A 21411-nucleotide genomic window follows, 5' to 3' on the forward strand; every position below is an offset into this window, starting at 1 on the left:
TTATTACGTGGCTGTAGTAGTTCCTCTCTTGGGCTGTACCTTGCCCGTTTCCGGGCCTGTTTGATCAAGCTTCTTTCTGTAATAATGTATTTCTGACTCATTATTTCCTCTGAATGAAAGCAAAAATCCAGGCATAGCTTGCTGAGAAGAGTTGGAGGCTACCTTATTTACTATGAAGGACCATTCTACTTGCATCCTTCTTTACTGTATATCTCTATACAGAGGGCACTACACTATGTGCATCCAAGGCTCCCAAAGAAGGGACTAGGAGGGAAGCATGGGTCGAGCTGCAAATCACTTCACAGTACAATGTACTGTACCTAAAAAACAACTAGGTATTGTGCACAGGGCAGGACTGGGCATAGCAGGCACCGGGCGTTTCCCCGATGGGCTGCTAGGGTGGGGGCCAGTTGTGGGCCCCTTGGGGGCCGTTTTTGTTACCAGGGATCGCCAATATCAGCCGCCTGTAACAAAATCGCCATAAATTGGCCTTCGCAAACTACTCAGGTGCACCCCCCCTCACCCTGAGCAGTTTGCCAGGGCTGGTTTCTGTTCCCCTGATTGTGCAGGCTAGTTTTAAAATCTAAATGATAATAATGAGTGTTGTCAGAAATGGGGTAATTCATATACAAAGGGGGTACCCTTATCAACTGAATAAACCCACTATGATTAGGCCAAAACACAGTTCTGAGAGAATCTCTGCTAAACCCCTGGTATCTATGGTACAAGCAGCAGGCAATCCCCCAAAATATGTGTGCTAATTTCAAGCAGCACCAAAATGTTAAACTAAAAAGCACAGCACAATAAAAATTCTAAAACCAATTTAGAACAAGCATTTTGAATGCATTCGGTCTTGCATTTGCTTGATTTAGAGCTAACTGTGCTGTAAATGACAATGTCTTTTACCCATGTGTTATGTGCTGTATGTATGTGGTGTGTAGTTGAATTATGTAGGTTGTATTGGAATTGTTAGTTGTGGAAATGGGTGATGTGGATTTATGGACTGCAGTGGAAGAGTAAATTTGCAAATTTTTGTTTTTTACCAAGAGCAATAATGCTGCCGATTACATTGTAGGTAAATTATATTTCAAAATCTTCTGTGCATATCAGGTGCACTGCTCTCCTTCTCAGTAGCGTTACTACTACGCTTCTTTGTTTTCGATTGTGTGTTCATTTCATTGGCCTGAGAAATTATGTATGAGTGTAGTTTAAAGAACTGCGTAATGCTAGACAATAAGGGTCAGATTTTCAATTACCGGCGCAGTCCTGCAAAGTAGCAGGGATGCGCCAGTAATTGTGCGCCACGCCACCACCACCCATGGTGCGCCGTATTAACAATGCAGCGCACCATGGGCCCAAAATGTCACCGAAGCGTTACGCATCCGTGCTGTAAAGGCGGCGCATGGCTGGAGTTGCGTCGCAACGATGGCGCAGCTCCAGCAATGCTCTGGGGTGCCCTCTCTCCCCAATGCTGCGTCAAGCCGTACGTCTGCTTCAAGCAGGCGCAGGGTTTGAGTCACTCATCATTGTCCTAAAAGTGACTGATTGAAATCTTGGAGATTTCCCTCAGCCACTTTTAGGATGCGTTCCTGCGCAGGAACGCCCTCCCTTGCGCCGGAACGCCCCCTGATGGCGCAGGGCTTTACAACGTGATGTATCTCCCATATGCGTCACGTTGGTAATATGCGTCACCATGGCGCCTCTTTTGTTCTGCCGCTGCGTCACAAAAGTCACGCAACAATGGAGCAAAAGAGCCGCCAGGGGCTTGTAAATCTGCCCCTACAGACTCAAGTCCAGTCCTTCCTTTGTACACCTGGCAATAAGAAGAAATAGTGGTGGTGGATTGATAGTTTGAGTATTTTAATGACTGGTTAATGAGTAGGAAACTTTTTAGTGTTGTCGCTGATCTGCAATCACGATGGAGTTTGTCTGTCACTTCGCGTGCTGCGGACTGCTGCCTGCCAGTCCTAGGCGAACCTTTTTAGTAGTTTGTTTAGTGAGTTACATAACTTTCCAAGTCGATGGTCCGCAAATCAAGCAATACTAATATCATAGTAGACCACATGAGATAGGTCAATATATCCAGCGGAATAGTTGTCTATTTGCTATTTCGCCAAAATATTTTGTTATTGTTCTTTTGAAATGTTTGATTTGGTTGACAACAATCATCCATGTTTTCGGGTCTTTCTTTCTTTCATGTTGTACATCAGCTCCCCCCAGGGGCAAGAGGACAGAGGAGGAGGGGTTATCGGCTGCTGCTTCTGTTCAAGGCCAGGATCAGTCAGGCGCCGGCTCCTTTGCGGGGCCCGGTAAGTTTTAATTTTAATATAGAGTACCTATTTTTTCCTAGCGTTCCTCATTAGATTTTTTCTAAATCGTCTTTGATCTTCTTGTAGACTGTATCTAAATTCTTATCCTGCCTCTACTATGACTACCTGTGGTATTACTAGATTATTCTTAGTTATTAGTCTGTCTGTGTAGCTAACTAAGATTGCATATTTGGCAAAAGGTGTTAAACGAAACTCCCATTCTAGTCAGCAATAGCTCTATGCACTGAGTGCAGTCCTCTGGGATTGTCCATAATGTCTTTTCAAGTCTTCTAAATGTTTATGCTTGGACAATTACCAACAATAAAAAGGTGAATGACCACCAAGAAAGAATAAGATACTACTTTACTTTTGGTTTGGATAGGAGGACAATCCATACTACTACTGTTGCAGGGACAAATCTGCACAAACAGAACTATGGACACTAAATAGTGCATTGTTTATCAATTATAATAGGCGCAGGTAGACTTTCCACATACCTCAGTGATATCAGACTTTGAAGAACCCCCAAGCTCCTTACTGACTAGATAGTGTGGCAGAGTCATTTAGCTCCCGAATTCATCGATGATTGATCCCCAATGATGATTATCCAACGCAGGACAAGAGTACGGAGTCAGAGTCCAGAAGTGTCAGAGGCACGGACTCATGCTTGCAAATTGCAAAACCTTTTGCTAATTCACTCTTGACCAAAAACCACAGAGTCTATTTAAGTTTTAAAGCTTTATTAAAAGTAAAAATATCTATTAAAATCAAGCTTGTCATAAAACATAAACGGTTGATTAAAAATGGAAAATTGCTTATTGATTTATTTCACACATTTATTGTGGGCGAGCCGAGCCCTCACCTGGTTTGAACTTTAATTTTTCATTTTGGTGCTGAATCGTTGGTCACTCCGTCCTAGTGATGATGATTTGTTCTTAGAAGTGAAGCTTCTGTCTGTTATGAGAAAAATGGTGCGTGTTAAAAAGCAAGCATTCATCAGTTGTGCCAAAAAGTGCAGCAAGACAACACCCTTCCCTGGAAAAAGGGACATTTTTACTTTAGAGTAGACAGTCACAAATTATTAGATTGGTTTCTGTATTCACATTTCTTCATTCCTAGACAAAATACTAGTGAGTGGTGTATGTCTATGACATCTAACATTCTTAAATGTACTTTGTAGGTGGAGCATCTGGTGCTGGGCCCAGCGCGGAGGTGGAGGAGGACTCTTCTGGGGAGGAGGCGGTGCAAGTGCCGGACGAAACTGCTGTGTGGGTTGCCACGGTAGTGGCGAACAGTGGTAAGCTCTTATATTCCTTACTAATTGAGATTGCAGACTGCATAGTGTGGTCTCTGCTTGGGTGTAGTATATATGTTATGCTTTCCAACCAAAGGGTAGTAAGGTATTTCTGCACAATGTCTGATGGTTTAAGTGTTACTCTATGAGTAATTTTGTAATCTGCTACTAAGGGAGTCCAGACAGTCACCACCCTATACTGCCAAGTTGCAATTTATGAAAATTGCAATAATAAAGTCTCAATTTAGTAGGTCCCCCTGAGCAAAAAGTATATAACCCTTCTTGTGTCGTTTCACAATTCCTCAGAATTTAAACAGTTCAGCCAATAATAAATGTCCAAAATAGAGTATCCGTGATCTTTAATTTTTCTTCAGTTCTTTTTCTTCACATGAACTCATGAGACAATATTCTTCACACAAATGTATCTTTAGATCTCCACAGAACAGCCAACATGCATGTTTCGTCTTTGGTGCATCAACACCATAAAGACTTCCTCAGGGCTGTAAATACAAGATACAAACAAAACCAACATCAGGTACCTCTCCACTCATAGTGGAAGTTAAGCCTATCCTCCACCAAGTGGAAAACCCAGTTGAAGTTAAATAGAGGTGAAACATTGCGGCCAAGGGGTGAGAAGAAAAAGACTAACATCATTAGGTTGGTAACGAATTATCACCCCTGGTCCCATAAAATCTATAACATCCTAAAAAAACATTGGCACTTGTTGAAGTCTGACCCAAGTATAAATATTTATATGAAGAACAAACCAAGTATCTCATATAGAAGGGGTTTAACAATACGTAGCATGATTAGCCCCAGCTATCCCAAAAGTGTCAACAAAGGACCCTCATGGCTCCATACTTATAATATGGGTTCATTTAAATGCGGGCACTGCAGTATGTGCAAATTTGCAGAAAATGGTATCAAGGAATTCAAATACAATGGGCTTGCGAAATATAAGATCTTTCAACATATTGATTGCAGTACTAAGTATGTTGTGTATGCTATTAGGTGTAAGTGCCAAAAGATCTATATAGGAAGTACAATTAGGTGCCTTAAGGACAGAATCGCAGAGCATTTCAGGGCTCTGAAAAAATTAGATCTCAGATACCCATTGGCCAATCATGCTAACAGTTGCCCTAGTCAGAGGGGACACTTATCATTTACCTTTCATGGCATAGAACATGTCTTTGGTGATAAACGAGGTGGCAACAGAGAAATTAAGGTACGCCAATGTGAGGCCAGATGGATACTCAAATTACGGGCGGTTGAGCAGGGGTTAAATGTGGATTCTGAACTTCAATATTTTATGGGATGTTAAATTGTATCTTTTGGGCATCATTGACTTGACCTCTGCTGTGATAAGCTGTAAATATCAAGATGACCTTGGTTGCATGGTATAATAATGATGATTTTTTGAATGTATTATCAGTCTCATACAATTATCCAATACACTGTCTGTATTAAGGTCATTATTGGAGATTCTTTGATACTTTGCAATATTGGAGGACATGAACGAACTGGTCTAGAACTTTCTCTGTCCCCATGTGTTAAGGTGTCAACCCTATAATTGTAAATATGTACAGTAATTTCTCTCTCTTTTTTCTTATATGTGGCTTGCTCACCTTAAACTCTTTACCTTTGGTGCTCAACTAATTTCTGATTATCTCTCTTTATTTTTTCTTATTTTTTCTTATTCCATTAACATATAGTTTTTCACCTCTTTATTACTTAATTATTATATACTCACTGTAGGACATGCGGGCAATGTGAGAGGTTATTTAGGCTGCATATTATGCTATACATTGGCTATTTGTTGATAGTTATAGTTCTTTGGGTCTCAATATAACGCTACCTGTTCATATATTATTCCATTTATCTTTAATTAGATGAACCAACTCCAAGATGGCGCCCGTGATTTTGGTTTGCGCAACATTGGAGTAGTCCGTCTTCTTACCATGTGCTTTTAACTAGGCGGCACTGCGGTACGCCGAACGTTTGTTTGTTTCCGTGGGCGAGAGGCACGACTACACTACAGGTGAGGAGAGCGCTTTTAGATATTATTTTCTCAGCACAGGGCTGGTTGATGAGGGTTTATAGACATTACACTGTCCATAGCACACGGCTATACGCCGAACGCCTCACAGATTGCGTGGGCGAGAGGTACTACTTCATTTAAGGTGAGGAAAGCGTCTATGGATGTTACGTTGTCCCCAGCTTAGGGTCTAACACAGCGAGATCTCTGTAGGGTATTATTTAATCACAAACATTAGCATGACATTGATTTTGGCATACCACTATTTTTAAATGTTAAGGGTATTAACTGTTTTGTCACGATAAACGTGAGTTTGAATCTGTTTTTAACATTATTACTGAGCTATTGCTGCTATTACCTCTGATGACAGTAACCTGGACTTGTAGGTTTTTGATCCTGTTGACAATCATATTTTGGTAGTTGTGTCTATATATTAAGGAGTTACTTTTCTTACACAGGAGCACAACACTAATATGTGTGAAGATAATCATATGAGGAAATTAATAATATGCTTCGTTTAAAGTTACGTTTAAGGTAAGGGACCACTTATATGTGATTTGATCTTTTCTAGTGCTGGTTATCCAATTGTAAATATAGGTATAATATTGTAAATATTCATTATGGTTTTTATTATATTTTTATTCTTAGCTGTGCTTACTCGCCTTAAATACTTATAAAGGAAATTATTGAACTACAGATTGTTGCTCTAGGTGAGTTTCAGGAATATGTAGTTTTACTTTTTTGGCTGGTTTTCACGCTGCATTGCATATCCTATCAGATGAATGTTTGGGTCGCTCTTGGTGGTTGCTATGTAAGAGGTCTTTATATTGAATTATGTTATTTCACTTTTTACTTTTTATCAACACTTCTTTTTTCGTTATTACACTTGGACTTATGCTTTTCTTTGTTGTCTATCTCTGTGCGGCGTAATGACCCTTTAGGGATATAAGGTTCACACTGGGTTTTCCACTTGGTGGAGGTTAGGCTTAACTTCCACTATGAGTGGAGAGGTACCTGATGTTGGTTTTGTTTGTATCTTGTATTTACAGCCCTGAGGAAGTCTTTATGGTGTTGATGCACCAAAGACGAAACATGCATGTTGGCTGTTCTGTGGAGATCTAAAGATACATTTGTGTGAAGAATATTGTCTCATGAGTTCATGTGAAGAAAAAGAACTGAAGAAAAATTAAAGATCACGGATACTCTATTTTGGACATTTATTATTGGCTGAACTGTTTAAATTCTGAAGAATTGTGAAATGACACAAGAAGGGTTATATACTTTTTGCTCAGGGGGACCTACTAAATTGAGACGGTAGTATATATGTTCTACAGTTAAGTTAGTATACTGTTAAGCAGACTTTCAAATTTAGAACAAAGTTTTTATCAACCAGGTAGTAGCCTCCTCTAAATTTACTTCAACTCAGCGGTGAATTTTTTTTCGAGAATCCAAATCAGATCTGAGATGAACTTGATGGATGGGATGAACGAAAAGCGAAAGAAGGGTGTAAGTAAGTGTGGAAGGACAAGCAAGTTAAAAGTAATGATGACTGACAAAGAAGAATGATACGTGTTTGATTGGTGCCCGAGGTGGCTGGGAAGGAATATGATGCATGGCTGGGTGAAGGATGAAGCAAAGATGAGTGGAAGGAGAACAGCCTGGGTGGGTGAAACAGAAACTGTATGTGTGCGCAATATATGCTTTGGTTGAAATTCAAATGCAAGTCAAGCACGGATGTATGGCTTACGGTTTCCCAAATAAAATGAAAAGGTTGTTTTCCCGTGAGAAAACGTAAGGTTTGTCCAGATGAGAGACATGAAGAAGAATGATTGACATATAGTTTGAATGGATGGATGCCTGGATCATGGTACTATCTGACTCTTAGATAGCATATGTGTATCTAGAGAGAGTAGACGGTCACTGGATGAACTAAGTGTTACTTTGAAGAGCATGTAATACCGCACCCGCAAGTCTGTCCCAGTGTAGGAAAGGCAAGGAAAAGAAGTTGTAATTTTGGCCGAATACTACCATGAATAGTAGCAGTAGTTTGTATTGCAAGCACAGCATATATCCGGCTATTACGATGGCCAGTCACTACCTCTATTAATAAGTTTAGTAGAACTCGGTCATTCATGTGTGGATGTATCACTGTTCACTCAATAAAAAGGAAAGCACCTGAAGTCATCACATATGTAAGTAAATACATACCATGTGCAGTGATAGATAATCAGATTATTTATCTTCTTCATTTTCCTTTTCTAGTATTCATTGGCACTGTAGGGGGAAAGTTAAATTAATTAAGCAGTAGCCCTTGTAACAGAGTATTCTCAGTGACACCCTTAATAGAAAAGTAAGAGCATCACCACCTGCATGTACTGGACTGGTACAGTAACGCAAGTCTGTCTCACTCATCATGGCGGGCGTCTGTTTTTCTCGGGTGCAAGTTGACTGAGCTGGCATTATGCCGGCTTGCAGAAGTTAACGTACCAATTTTGCTAAACAAGAGAGAAGAAGAAGAATAAGACGGGTGTACTGTCATAGTCGACTCTAATGGAGTGAGTCCATAGTGCTCGTAGAATTGATTCCTTAAAGTCCCACTAATATTAGAGCAAGGATGAAGAAGTGGGAGGTTAGATAGATACTGGCCACAATAGTTATGTACTGCGCTTGCAAGTTGCTAGTTCTACTGTGACACAACTTTCTGCTGAATCATTTTGTGTTAATCTTAAAGAGCATTGGTTACAGACTATGTCTTTCTTTCTTCATAAAGATGCTCCTTCCAAACCAACACGGAAGGAGCTGGCTAAAAGGGCCCGGCAACGGAGGCTGGAGGCCACTGCCGCCAAATATCGGCGGCTAGTGGCCCAGGAGGAGGGGGACACACAGAGTACGTCGACAACATCCACGGCGACACCTGCATCCTCCTCCGCGCTCCCTGGGTCAGCCAGTCAGCACAGCAGGTCTCCAGCGGTACGGAACCGGGGTACCACAGCCACCCGCCACCGCCGAGCAGCAAAGAAATCAGCTGCCCCCCACAGCAAGTGCAAGGCACGTGTGCACCGCCTTTCACTTAGGTTGTCCTACCTCGAGCAGGAGCTCCTCAACACCAAAACCCTGCTCGAGACCCTCCGCAAGGAGCATGCCGACCTGGCCCGAAAAGTCAACAGCAGCCAGCAGTAGGAGGAGACTGTCCTTTGCCCCTTTTTTAAAGACTTCTGGGGGGTGGGAATTGGGAGTTGGGTTTACTACTTTTTTGGACTTAGTTTTCACGGACATTCATTGGGGTTCGGGGGGGGGGTTGGTTGGGTCTTGTGGGAGATTATTTATGTTAGGGATATATAAATATACTTTAAACTTTATCTTAGCATACATGTTTTTTACTGCTTTTGAGGCTGGTGGGTGGGGGTTTAACAGTAAGATTGTTTTCCTGAAACTTAAGTGGCATCTTGATTCAAGTTGTGTAAGTACTAGTAATTGCCAAAATGTTTTCAAAACTAAGTGCCTGTCACAGAGTAAGTGCATTCAATAGTCCTAGGACCGTCAGTCTCTCGTCTCTAGTAATACTCCATTATACTACCTCCCCCCAAACGCTTATCTTACCTGTGATTTGTGTTTGGAAATAGGGCTAGGCACAGGGCTGGCTGCACGGGAAATGGCAATTAAGGTTGGCAATCCTGGGCGGATGAAATGTCATCATTGCGGTGGTACTTGTGGTGTTACACAGTGGCAGTTGCAGCATCTGAAAAAAAAGAAAATGAAACCTTGTTTGTCCGTACCGTAGCATTAGAACGGTACGATAGAGAATATAGCAGGTGACAGTACACTAGAACAGTGCCACAATGTAGCCGAACAAATGGTAAAGTATTGAAAGTATAACTAGTACTTGCGTTGAATTTCTTTGACATTGGCTATTACTACAAGAAATTGTACTGAAGGTGAAGGACACAGCAGCGTAATAATTTGCCACGTCTAGGAGGAGGATGTTCTTGATGACCAATCAAGTTGATGGCGCACATGAAAATCTGCTTTGATTTGCCAATAGTGACTCAGTGTCAAGCTGAATAAGAATATATCCTCGGATTCCTTCACCAGCCTGTTGCTATGACCTTATCCTCCCCAGCAAGTGTGTGGAATTATTGCTGTCATTTAGTCACACATCAATCAAAACCACACAGCCCGGGGGAAGAGGGTTAGGGTTCGAAAAAATGGATGGGAATGGGGGTTTTTGGGAAAGTTTTGTTGAGAGAAGAAAAAAAAGCACAGCATGGACAAACAATAATTGAAGATAAACAAATCTTTGGGTACAAAGCTATCCATAAATCTTTTAAGTGACATAAAGGAAGTGCATGCACTACTGCATGCATGGTTACTGAAAAGTAAGTAGTACTTTCGACAACCGTGAATGAAAGAATGCGACAGTACAGGGCTGCAGTAATAATTATGCGTTTTCACTTGCCTATCTCTGCACTCAGAGAAACACTTCTTACATTAAATTAGGTTTAAAAAATATCAGAAGTAAAACCTATAGAATGGCTGTAGGGATGAATTTAGAAGCAGAGATCAAAGAAATGCAGAGTCACACTCATAGAAGTTCACAGTAATAACATTACTTAAAAGATAATTAGAAAAGAACGGATACTTTATCTGTATGTTGTTGTAATTGTCCTGTTGAATTTGGTAAGTTGCATTCATCCAACCATTCCTCTTATTAGCGGGACTCCTCCATTCCATCTGACGCTCCGTCCATCAATGTTGGTGACCAGAAGACACCCTGTCCACTGCCTGCCTGGCGGATGCTGAATGCGGCTCGCTAATGTGAAGCCTGACTTCATCCTTTTTTTCCCATTGCACAGGCTGAAACCCGGCCTGTAATTATTGATGGAAAAACAGGAAGTGATATTAGAACACCACTCACAAATAAATATAAGGTATGTACGCCGTGTAGTGCAAAAAGTCACATTTTGAGTTTCCTAGACAGTACAATATTTTTGAAAGTGCCTACTCTGTCTGAGTCTCCTTTTGAAGGATAAATAAGTATGGGCGAATTAATTTAGCGGATCTTTCCCCTCAAGCTATGTGTACTGTAAACTGTGTTTTAGAACAAAATTAGACCTTCCCAGCAGTGCTCCCAGACCCTTACTAAACCCAGTCGCAAAAATGTAGAAGACCCCCAATCAGATCTCCAAAAACGAGGCCTAGTAGAAAATGGTGACAAAACGTACTTTGAAGGTAAAGTAGGCCCAAATCCCCCCTTACCCACCATGGATTGTATTCAAACTAATTGCAAGCAAGCAAAAGTATCTATACCCAGCATTGCTCCAAGACTCGCAAACCCCCCCACAAACACCAGGAACCCCCACAAACAGCCCCCTGAAAACGGTAGAGTGAGCGAAATCTCAGAAAATGCAAAAACTTTTTCCCCAGGGATTGTCTCCAAAACACTTTCTTTCGGGTATTAGACCTTCCCAGCAATGGCCCCAGAACTGTCAACCCGGGCGAAAACAAGTTTAACCCCGCCAACAAGCCAAAAGGCAAAACCCGGGAAAGCCACACTTAAAAAACTTTGGGCCTACCTTGAATTCAGTCCAAATGTGCTCTGCAGCTAGGCCCCAACTCCCCTTTTCCACCACGGATTTCTTGCAAAACAAATGCAATCAACATTAGACTGTGCCAGCAGTGCTCCCAGACCCCAAAACCCACCCACAAAAACCCGGAACCCCCCCAAACAGCACCTCAAAGACAAGCAAGTCAGCAAAAATGCAAACATATTTTCACCTCTGATTTTGTCCAAACCACTTTTATCCGGTATTAGACATTCCCAGCAATGGCCCCAGACCCGTAAACCCAGGCGGAAAGAAGTAGAAGACCCCCAAACAGCCAAAAAGCAAAACTAAAAAAATGGGGACTTAGACATTTTCAGGCAAATTTCCAAAATCACTCCGCGCGCGCTCTGCAGCTAGGCCCTAACTCCCCTTTGTCAACATGGATTTGCTTCAAACCTCTTGCAATCAAAAGTATCCATACCGAGCAGTGCTCCCAGACCTCCAAATCCACCCACAAACACCCGGAACCCCCCCAAACAGCACCTCAAAGACAAGCAAGTCAGCAAAAACGCAACATAATTTTCACCTCCGATTTTGTCCAAACCACTTTTATCAGGTATTAGACATTCCCAGCAATGGCCCCAGACCCCTGCAGCCACCCGCAAAAAAGTAGGACACCCCCAAACAGGCAAAAAGCAAAAATGGGCCTACTACCTTCAATTCTGTCTAAATACGCTGTGCAGCTAGGCCCTAACTCCCCTTTTCCACCATGGATTTCCTGAAAAACAAATGCAATAAACATTAGACTGTGCCAGCAGTGCTCCCAGACCACAAAACCCACCCACAACAACCTAAAAGCCCGCCAAACAGCACCCCAAAGACAGGCAAGTGCAAGCGCAAAATCTTTATCTGCTCCGATTTTCTCCAAACCACTTTTATCCGGTATTAGACCTTCACAGCAATGCCCCAGACCCGTCAACTCACCAGCAAAGAAGTAGAACACCCCCACAAGTGCTTCTTCATTGGGCGTAATCCAGCCATCTGCTTTGAGGGAAATAGGAGTCTGGAGGAGGAGGATAGAGGAGCAAGTTTTTGTGAACTTGTGAACCTGAGGAATGCAGACTGCGGCACCTTCAAATCAATAAGCAAATAAGTGAAGACAGTTCTGCTGATGGGCTTGTTTTTGTGATTAGGTGATTAATTAATTTTTTTAATTAGATTTTGCAAAAGAAAGAAAGACAGACACACAGGAATAAAAGTGAATAAGGACGAAAAAGAAAGTTAGTGATTCATTGACTCATTTTCAGGGCTCTGTGTCAGGGAAGAAGAGCTCATCCTCAAACTCTGCTAATTCAGATGGGAGCAGGTCAGTTAACAGGGAAGAACTTCCCTCATCTAAGTTGGTGTCATCCTCGTCTTCTTCCTACGAGCATTCTCGTATTTTGTAATTTGGTGGTATGAAGTGCTGATTCATCTTGATCATTGTTAACCTCTCCACAATTTTGGGCGAGAGGCGGGTCCTTTTGGAAGTTACAATGCCACCAGCAGCACTGAAAACACATTCAGAAGACAGGCTTGCGAGTGGGCAAGACAAGTAATTTATAGCCAGGTTGGTGATCTCTGGCCACACATCTCTTTTCCCATGCCAATACTCCAATGGGTCATGAGAAACATGGACCTCTGTTGATTCATTCAGATAGGCCTGCACCATCGACTCAAGGTTCTCCAGGGTTCCTACACTTTGCTTACTTTTTTCTGGGACCATTTGAGAAGCAAACCCAAGCTCAGTTAGCCGATCCTCTTCTTCACACAATATTACTGTTGTGTCTGGTGCAGATGATACGGTTGCTGGTGTCGTTAACGGCTGAGAGAGGAAAATCACTCACTTCTGCCACAGCCACAGCTGCAGAAGTGGATTTTTTTGACTGCGGATGGCCTGCTGATGCTGATGTACTGCCTTTTCCTTCAATTTCCTGCCGTTCTCTTTCAAACCGAGTGGCTGACACAGCTAGCCAATGTTTGTACTTTGTAACATCTGCGTCATCAAAAGGAAAGAATACTCTGCCTGCCACTGCCTTTTTGTACCGTGGATCCAGAATAGTAGCACAAATGTAATGCTGTTCTGTGTGAATCATTTCAAGACGATCATCGCCAAGTAGGCAGTGTAATAACTTCTCCGCCAACTCAAATGCTTCTTCCGTTCCATCTTTTTCAAACTTAGAACACACCGCCTTCAGTCGGTGCTGTAGCATGCGCAACAATGGGATAGCTTTTCCCAAATTACAGTCCACCCTGCTGACTGCACGCGTGAAGACCTCAAAAGGACGAAGCGTGTCTGTCAGGCTTTTAACTAGGTCCCATTGCTCCACCTGTATCCTCATGTCTATCATAGGTGTGCCAAGTTTAAAGAAATACTGATCAACTACCGCATACTGCTCATACAGATGCTCAAGCATGTAGAAGGTTGAGTTCCAACGTGTTGCCACCTCCTGGATGAGTGCTTTCACTGGCAATTTACGTTCATGTTGCAGGCACCTCAGCTGCTTCCGGGCCTTAAAAGAATGGTTGAAATGTGTGCACATTCTTCGGCAGGTGGTCAGTAACTCGGAGACTGGACTGACTTCACTCAAGAATTTTTTAACAACCAGGTTTATACAGTGCGCCAAAAACGGCACTCTGAAATAGTTACCCATATCCATGGCCTTAACTACATTGGCGCCATTATCCGTGGAAACATAACCAATCATGCGTTTTCTTGGGGACAGCCATTCAAAGACCTTTGTGTTAAACTCATGCAAAATGTTTTCTCCTGTATGACTTTTCTCCATGGCAAACATGGCTATTGTTGCATGTTTCTGAGCAGCTTTATAAACGTTGTCCGAGCCAACACCTGCGTTTATCTTTGCTTTAACCCCTGAAAAAGAGACCCAGTGTGCAGTGATGCACATGTAATCAGTTGCTGCGCAACTGGTCCACATGTCTGTTGTCAGATGTATAGTGTGAACAGCACTCTTCTGCAAAGCTGCCCCAATCACCTCCAGCACATCTACATGTAGTGCTGGAACCGCAACTCTGGCAAAATTAGAACCGGCTAGGAACCTTCCATTTAGGGCAGAGCGTTGCCACCATTTCAAGAAAACCCACCCCTTCCACAAAAGAAAAAGGGAGAAGGTACAGCGCTAGCATTTTAGCCAGCTTAGTGTTATACAGACGCGCCGTTGGGTGGTTGCGTTCAAATGGCGCATTTGAAAACAACATGCTTCTAATGGTGGGCTGGACCATTGTACGGGATGATGATGATGACTTCTTCGACCCAGTTACGCTCAGTGATGATGAACTTTTTCGCATTGGTGTCTCACTCTCTCCCACACTCTTAGTTTGGCTCATATATCTTGCAGGGGGTGTGCTGCTGACAGGGGTACTGGGTGTAACTGAAGAAATGTTTGACGCTTCTTCCTCCTCGTCATCAGCAGATGAAACATCGAATACAATTTGTTGACTTGCAATTCGGGCATCCTTGATCTCCCTTAGGTGCGCATGCCATTTGACAGTGTGCTGTCTCTCAAGATGACCTCTCTGGCCTCTGGTACCATAGTTGGTACCAAGCTTACCACGACTAACTCGAACCTTACAAATGGTACAAATGGCTATGTTTTCCCTTGTTGGGCTAACACTAAAGAAGTCCCAATCTGCGGACTTCAAATGTCTGTGGGGGGCGGAGGAGGCGATACTGGGAATGCTGCTAATGCCAGATGAACTGGAGGATGTGTGTTGCCGAAATTTAGTACGTTGTGCACTTACAGCACCACTAATTGAGGAAATGGAGGTCGAGGTGGATGGAGGTCCCTTCTGGCGAGAAAATATGGAAGCTGTAGGTGGTGGTGTACTAGTTAACTGCATTCGTGGTGGTCCCATTCCCACGTCGCCATCATCATCATCACGCTCAGCAGCATTTTGGGCTAGGGTTAAAATGTTTGTGTGCTGCATGCCTGCTGAGGCTGGAGTGACATCTATGATGACTGCGTCGTCGTCGTGAGAGTCTTCATCAGCAGGAGTACACGCCACTGCTTGTTCAGCGTCATCATCACACTCCATAACTCTGAGACTTTCGGGGACCTTCCTTTTACGCTTAGCTACCTTTGTCAGATCATAGTCTGCCTCACTCTCAGACGGCCGTGGTGGTTCCCAAGTTTCATCCATATCATCAGAAGGATGGGGGCTTGAAGAAGAAGTAGACGCCATCCTTGATCTTTTCCTTGCTGGGGATCTGGAAGATAATGAATGATCAGGAGGAGTGGCTTCCTCATGTGATACCTCGGCTTGAATGTCGATTTCCTGATGTGCCCCTACTTCGGGAGGAACAACTATTGTGGGCACTTGTGCCGCTCCATGCACCTCTGCTTGCTCCTCTCCTTGCGCCACCTCTCCTTCCACATGTACTTGGGATTGTACTTGCACATGTGGTTGTTGTTGCGGCTGTGGTTGTTGAACACTCGCCAGAAGAGTTACAACAACCTGTGTTGATTAAGGGATGCTGCTACTTTCTTGCGATGAGCCAACATCACTGGTCGATGGTGATTGAACAACTATACTGGCAGCCTCTGCAGCACTCAAGGGCTTAGACCTAAGTTGGCGTGGTGGTGGTGGCACTGAGCCCAATGGAGCGGAGGTGCTGCTCCCTGCTTGGTCCCCAGCAGACCCCACTGCTGCTGCAGGCGTAATTTTTTTCCCCAAAAAATGTGGCGGTCGTTACACCAGTCTCCTTGGTAAGTGGCGCCAGTTGCTTCTTCTGCTCCTTAATGGCAACTTTCTTGCTAGAGGAGCAACGGGCAACTTTTTTGGGGGCCATCTTCTTCAGATGTCAGAACAGCAGGCCGCAGTTGCACAAGTTGCAGAGTTGTCTGTGGCCATACGTGACGTTGTGCTGCACACACCGCAGCAGGACTTCTTCCTGGCACTGATGAGGAACGATGAGGCTGATGATTCATCTTTCTGCACCTAAAAGCAAACGAAGCCAGAGGAACATCAGTTAAATAAATGTTGCATATGTGGCGCTTCAATTAATAGTTTGCAAGTAAGCATTTTTATTATACCCACCCCCCAAAATGGAAAGACCAATAAAATGCACCACTGACAGAGTACCCCTGGGCATAATGGAAGAAAGCATGGCAGACTGGGTGCAGGCCTATGACACAACAAAGCACACTGCCTGGCTTCAAAATTGCCCCTAGACCCCCACCCACATGGCCAGGCCCTGCCTGGACCAGGCCTCAAAATGGCCCCCACCCACATGGCCATGCCCCACCAACACTCCAAAAAATCAAAAAACACACAAAAATCACCACAATCCAATGCCATCCATGCCCTCCATGATGTTTACATTCAAGACACCCCACGGAAAGACTAGGCCCATGCACCGCTGAGTACCCCTGGGCAAAAGGCCCCAACAACAGCCAAAAAAATCGAAAAACACACAAAAATCACGACAATCCAATGCCATCCATGGCCTCCATGATGTTTACATTAAAGAGACCCCACAGAAAGACTAGGCCCATGCACCACTGAGTACCCCTGGGCAAAAGGCCCCAACAACAGCCAAAAAATCGAAAAACACACAAAAATCACCACAATCCAATGCCATCCATGCCCTCCATGATCTTTACATTCAAGACACCCCACAGAAAGACTAGGCCCATGCAGCACTGAGTACCCCTGGGCAAAAGGCCGCAACAACAGCCAAAAAATCGAAAACACACAAAAATCACGACAATCCAATGCCATCCATGGCCTCCATGATGTTTACATTAAAGAGACCCCACAGAAAGACTAGGCCCATGCACCACTGAGTACCCCTGGGCAAAAGGCCCCAACAACAGCCAAAAAATCGAAAAACACACAAAAATCACCACAATCCAATGCCATCCATGCCCTCCATGATGTGTACATTAAAGAGACCCCACAAAAAGACTAGGCCCATGCACCACTGAGTACCCCTGGGCAAAAGGCCCCAACAACAGCCACAAAATCGAAAAACACACAAAAATCACCACAATCCAATGCCATCCATGCCCTCCATGATCTTTACATTCAAGACACCCCACAGAAAGACTAGGCCCATGCACCACTGAGTACCCCTGGGCAAAAGGCCCCAACAACAGCCAAAAAATCGAAAAACACACAAAAATCACCACAATCCAATGCCATCCATGCACTCCATGATGTTTACATTCAAGACACCCCACAGAAAGACTAGGCCTATGCAACACTGAGTACCCCTGGGCAAAAGGCCCCAACAACAGGCAAAAAATCGGAAAACACACATAAATCACCACAATCCAATGCCATCCATGCCCTCCATGATGTTTACATTAAAGAGACCACACAGAAAGACTAGGCCCATGCACCACTGAGTACCCCTGGGCAAAAGGCCCCAGCAACAGCCAAAAAATCGAAATACACACACAAATCACCACAATCCAATGCCATCCATGCCCTCCATGATGTTTACATTAAAGAGACCCCACAGAAAGACTAGGCCCATGCACCACGGGTACCCCTGGGCATAATGGATGAAAGCAAGGCACATTGGATGCAGGCCTATGGCACAAAGCACACTGCCTGGACCAGGCCTCAAACCATTTTGAGGCCTGGACCACGCCTCAAAATGGCTCCCACCCACATGGCCATGCCCAATCAACACCCCAAAAAATCGAAAACCACACAAAAATCACCACAATCCAATGCCATCCATGCCCTCCATGATGTTTACATTCAAGACACCCCAAGGAAAGACTAGGCCCATGCACCACTGCGTACCCCTGGGCAAAAGGCCCCAACAACAGCCAAAACATCGAAAAACACACAAAAATCACCACAATCCAATGCCATCCATGCCCTCCATGATCTTTAGATTCAAGACACCCCACAGAAAGACTAGGCCCATGCACCACTGAGTACCCCTGGGCAAAAGGCCCCAACAACAGCCAACAAATCGAAAAACACACAAAAATCACCACAATCCAATGCCATCCATGCCCTCCATGATGTGTACATTAAAGAGACCCCACAGAAAGACCAGGCCCATGCACCACTGAGTACCCCTGGGCAAAAGGCCCCAACAACAGCCAAAAAATCGAAAAACACACAAAAATCACCACAATCCAATGCCATCCATGCCCAACATGATCTTTACATTCAAGACACCCCACAGAAAGACTAGGCCCATGCACCACTGAGTACCCCTGGGCAAAAGGCCCCAACAGCAGCCAAAAAATCGAAAAACACACAAAAATCACCACAATCCAATGCCATCCATGCCCTCCGTGATGTGTACATTAAAGAGACCCCACAGAAAGACTAGGCCCATGCACCACTGAGTACCCCTGGGCAAAAGGCCCCAACAACAGCCAAAAAATCGAAAAACACACACAAATCACCACAATCCAATGCCATCCATGCCCTCCATGATCTTTACATTCAAGACACCCCACAGAAAGACTAGGCCCATGCACCACTGAGTACCCCTGGGCAAAAGGCCCCAACAACAGCCAAAAAATCGAAAAACACACAAAAATCACCACATTCCAATGCCATCCATGCCCTCCATGATGTTTACATTCAAGACACCCCACAGAAAGACTAGGCCTATGCACCACTGAGTACCCCTGGGCAAAAGGCCCCAACAACAGGCAAAACATCGGAAAACACACAAAAATCACCACAATCCAATGCCATCCATGCCCTCCGTGATGTTTACATTAAAGAGATCACACAGAAAGACTAGGCCCATGCACCACTGAGTACCCCTGGGCAAAAGGCCCCAGCAACAGCCAAAAAATCGAAAAACACACACAAATCACCACAATCCAATGCCATCCATGCCCTCCATGATGTTTACATTAAAGAGACCCCACAGAAAGACTAGGCCCATGCACCACTGAGTACCCCTGGGCAAAAGGCCCCAACAACAGCCATAAAATCGAAAAACACACAAAAATCACCACAATCCAATGCCATCCATGCCCTCCATGATGTTTACATTAAAGAGACCCCACAGAAAGACTAGGCCCATGCACCACTGAGTACCCCTGGGCAAAAGGCCCCAACAACAGCAAAAAAAAATGAAAAAAACACACAAAAATCACCACAATCCAATGCCATCCATGCCCTAAATGATGTTGAAATTCAACAAAACAGTTGCATCATGCACCCATAACTAACCCTGGTCCTACTGGATACTGTGGCTACCCACAATATATTTTATTTAATGTTCTGAAAAGTTCCAAAATGGTAGTTGCAGCAACTGTAATGCCCCAAACAAACAACATCAACTTACTTGTGAAATTTCTAATCCAAAAGTGATCCAAAGAAAATCAAAAAGGCCTCAAATCCAAATATCCAGCAGCATCCACAAAAAGTAAAACAATTGTTCTCCGAGCACTCAGAAAATAATAATCATCAGTCTTGGATATGTTTCCGTCCAAGTTTAATTTTCCACAGTAGTTATCTTCAATCCAACTGTTAAACAGATCGACGCAGCCAACACGTGTTTCGTCAAGTCAAATCAGACACTTGACTTCTTCAGGGCTGCAACCCAAACACTATTATAGTTAACAATTCTCACCAGATTAGATGAGAAGAATAGTCACAACTTAACTCATTTACATGTTCAAAAAGGCTCTAATTTACACAACGGGGACATCACCAAATTCGTGCCCATATCACCTAAAAAGAACCTATATTAAACCCCATATGTAAAAGTACCAAACGTCCCAGTATAGCAAGGGTATAAAAAATGGTATGCTGAAGTATCAGTCAACTCTGCAGCGTAGTTTGCACTCATGCACAATAGCCCACTGTGCCTCGTGGTATCTTTCTTCATATCTAGAGAAGCTGCAGGCAAACCATCTGGGCAGTGCCTCGCACCAGCCTTCTAAGAGGGGTGTACACATCACACACACTCTACAGGGCATCATGCATTTAGGCCCTGGCTACTCCATCCAGTGGCCCGGTGGCCACCAATAACCAGAGTACAGATGAATGTAAACAGAATCTTACCAGGACCCTGCTTCCAGGTAGGCTTCATTAGGTGCAGGGAGCTTGTTTATGTGTGACTGAAGCTAGGGGTAAAAGGGGTTAGTTGATAGTTTTTCATAATATACTGTATCGTGAAGTTGAGAAAAAACCTCATCATTGTAGTCACAAGTATCTAGTACCACTATATTGCCCCCCTTATCAGCTTTACGGATAGTTATGGTCTTGATATCAGTCAAGTCTCTGAGGGCCTTCCTCTCATAGGTAGTTAGGTTATCATCTCTCATATTCAATAACCTACCATGATAGTTATCAATTTCCTTATCAATTTCCAGATTAACCGCTTTTGAAAACACGTCTATAGTATTACCAGCTGTAAGCTGTGGTGTCCACCTTGATTTAACTCTAAATCCACTTGTGAATAGGTATCTAACTGTTGTTACTGTATATATTCAATTTATCTCATTTATTTTGACATAGGTAGATAGGAATAATTGATGATGTTTTATGAGCGGCCATTGAATCTGTGGTACATACGTAAACATCTAATACTTTATGGATCTACAGCTGTAGTGATGTTGGATGATAGGATATTTCCTGATTTCCTGACCAAATACTCCATGTCTTCTGTTCATTTTTGTTATACTTATTATTCTTTTTTATAGAATTTGGTATAGTGGGCAACACTGAGATACCAGCGAACTGCTGCTATTCCGTCCTGAACTGAGTTTATGTGAACTGGAGTTAGTCTGTGACGGTTTTAGACTTATTGAGAATGTAGGAAATAGTAGTAGGACGTCACTCGGTCTGTATGTTCTTTTAGATGGCGACGATGATGAACGCCATCCACTCACGATAGTTTACTGACACAAGGTAAGCGTGGAGCGGAACGGCACCTCGCAGGTGGTTTGCTGGTACTTTACTGCACGGCCGATACTTACACGCCGTTAATATTTTATTTCAGATCCCGTACTCGGGTGATCCTATTGCATTAACCGTGGAGAGAAGGGGCGACCTACAACAGTTGCATTTATTTTTAAGGTGAGGAATACTGTTGAGTGTTAACATGTTAGTGGCTCTTAAGTGGGGCAACGTGAACGTATCTTACTGATACAATTACGAATTGACCTTTGAAAAAAAGTATCTATGTGTAAGGCAGAGTATTTATTTATAAAGTTGAAATCATGGTATGAAGAT

Source organism: Lissotriton helveticus, chromosome 4_2, assembly GCF_964261635.1.
Source record: "Lissotriton helveticus chromosome 4_2, aLisHel1.1, whole genome shotgun sequence".
In the NCBI taxonomy this organism is placed as follows: domain Eukaryota; kingdom Metazoa; phylum Chordata; class Amphibia; order Caudata; family Salamandridae; genus Lissotriton; species Lissotriton helveticus.